The sequence below is a fragment of the Microplitis demolitor genome, chromosome 4 (assembly GCF_026212275.2).
Source record: "Microplitis demolitor isolate Queensland-Clemson2020A chromosome 4, iyMicDemo2.1a, whole genome shotgun sequence".
Lineage (NCBI taxonomy): Eukaryota > Metazoa > Arthropoda > Insecta > Hymenoptera > Braconidae > Microplitis > Microplitis demolitor.
In genome coordinates this window covers 18281684-18284183 of record NC_068548.1, presented here as the reverse complement: position 1 = coordinate 18284183, position 2500 = coordinate 18281684, and positions in this window count along the sequence as shown.

Sequence of the window (2500 nt, the reverse complement as noted above, 5' to 3'; positions counted from 1 at the left end):
CTCTAGCAAAGTATTCCAACACAGAGCACTCAGCGCTAGACAGCTCGAAATGTCCAGTTCTTATAAGGAAAATTGAGGAAAGAGCACGGAGTATAGAATACTCATGAGAAGAACGAGTAATAGTAAACGCGCAAGCGCTGGAGCAAGGGGTGGCTCCCTGCCGGAGCCCTCATTAAGGGTTGTGCTCGAGCGCATAAGCGACTCCTTCTTAGAAGGCTACGGAATTAAAAATTGCTCAAGCAATAATTTCGAAGATCACCAAAAACGCCAACCTTTCCCATTAGGGAATAACCCCACTAGATCTACTCCCCTAAACCGAAATACTAGGAGTAGAAGGGGAGGTCTCTCTAAACCTTCCTCTAGTGGGAATTCTAATTATATTTCTTCTACTTTGTCTTCAACAACGAATAGTGTAGATAATGTCATCCAAACGCAATCTGGTACTATTGTAACGAATGAAACGAGTGAACAGATTAAATACCAATGTCCATATTGCACCGATTCCTACCCAACAAAGCGTGGTCTAGGTGTGCATAAACGATCCAAATATCCTGTTCAGACCAACGATGAGATTGAGCTTACTAGGCGCAAGTACCGATGGCAAGACGAGGAAATCAGGAGACTAGCTCTAACCGAAGCCCAAGCGCCTTCATCTGTCCGCTTCATGAACGAGTACCTATTTAACACGGTCAAAACAGACTCACCGCGAACACAGGCTGCAATTGGATCTTTCAGAAGAAAACAGAGCTATCGCGAGATGGTAACAGAGTATCAAGAGCTATCGTTGAAAGACAGTAACTCTGGACAAGGCAACCCGGAGCCAGCGAGCGCGAGTACAGTAAATAACATAAGCGACCTTTCTGACAAGATACGAGGACCGGAACTCAGTGAGCCTGCTGTGAGTGGTGATAGACTTGAGAAGCTGGTTGGGAGCGGCAGTTAGGTACCTTAATACCAATGGAAAACAAGAACGTGGTCGTTTTTTTCTTATAACCGCAATACAGGAAGTAATGGATGGTCAAAGCCCCGAGAACAGTCTTGAGCAATGGGTCTCATTGAGATTCCCGAGAATTAGGAGTAAGCCCTATGGACCTTACCATCGGTGTCAAGATGTGGAAACCCTGTCAAGAAAGAAGAAACGGCGAAAGGAATACAGCGATTTACAAGGTCTTTGGAGGAGGAACATGTCGAAAGCAGCAAAGAAAATCTTAGACGGTAACAATGCGGAGATGCCTCACCCATCACTCGAAGAGCAGGAAGCTTTCTGGAAACCGATCTTTGAAAACCCAAGCAGCAGTTGGCCTCTGGATATACTGGAAGAGCCATCCAAGGTTCATTCCCATCTCGACAACCCGATCACGAAGGAAGAAGTCATAAATTTCAAGCCTGATAGGAAATCTGCAGCTGGTCCAGACAAATTAGGTGCCGCCAAATGGCTCAAGGAAGTGTCTGCTATGGTCAAGGCGATCTTGATCAACATCATGATGCTATGGGGCCATGTCCCCAAGTTTTGGCGTGACTCCAGAACGATTTTGATCCCAAAAGAATGTGGCACGATGGACCCAGGCAAGTTCAGACCGATCTCAATTTCTTCAGTTGTATTGAGGCACATGCATAAAGTTCTAGCGGCTCGCCTCGCCAAGCTGAACCTGTTTAATGAACGACAACGTGCTTTTATAAACGCGGACGGTGTGGCAGAAAATACGTTTATCTTGTCCTCAGTTCTGAGTGAGGCATGGTCCAAAAGACAACAACTGCACATCGCGATGATAGACGTCAGGAAAGCCTTTGATACTGTGTCTCGGGGCTTTGACCATCCATTACTTCCTGTATTGCGGTTATAAGAAAAAAACGACCACGTTCTTGTTTTCCATTGGTATTAAGGTACCTAACTGCCGCTCCCAACCAGCTTCTCAAGTCTATCACCACTCACAGCAGGCTCACTGAGTTCCGGTCCTCGTATCTTGTCAGAAAGGTCGCTTATGTTATTTACTGTACTCGCGCTCGCTGGCTCCGGGTTGCCTTGTCCAGAGTTACTGTCTTTCAACGATAGCTCTTGATACTCTGTTACCATCTCGCGATAGCTCTGTTTTCTTCTGAAAGATCCAATTGCAGCCTGTGTTCGCGGTGAGTCTGTTTTGACCGTGTTAAATAGGTACTCGTTCATGAAGCGGACAGATGAAGGCGCTTGGGCTTCGGTTAGAGCTAGTCTCCTGATTTCCTCGTCTTGCCATCGGTACTTGCGCCTAGTAAGCTCAATCTCATCGTTGGTCTGAACAGGATATTTGGATCGTTTATGCACACCTAGACCACGCTTTGTTGGGTAGGAATCGGTGCAATATGGACATTGGTATTTAATCTGTTCACTCGTTTCATTCGTTACAATAGTACCAGATTGCGTTTGGATGACATTATCTACACTATTCGTTGTTGAAGACAAAGTAGAAGAAATATAATTAGAATTCCCACTAGAGGAAGGTTTAGAGAGACCTCCCCTTCT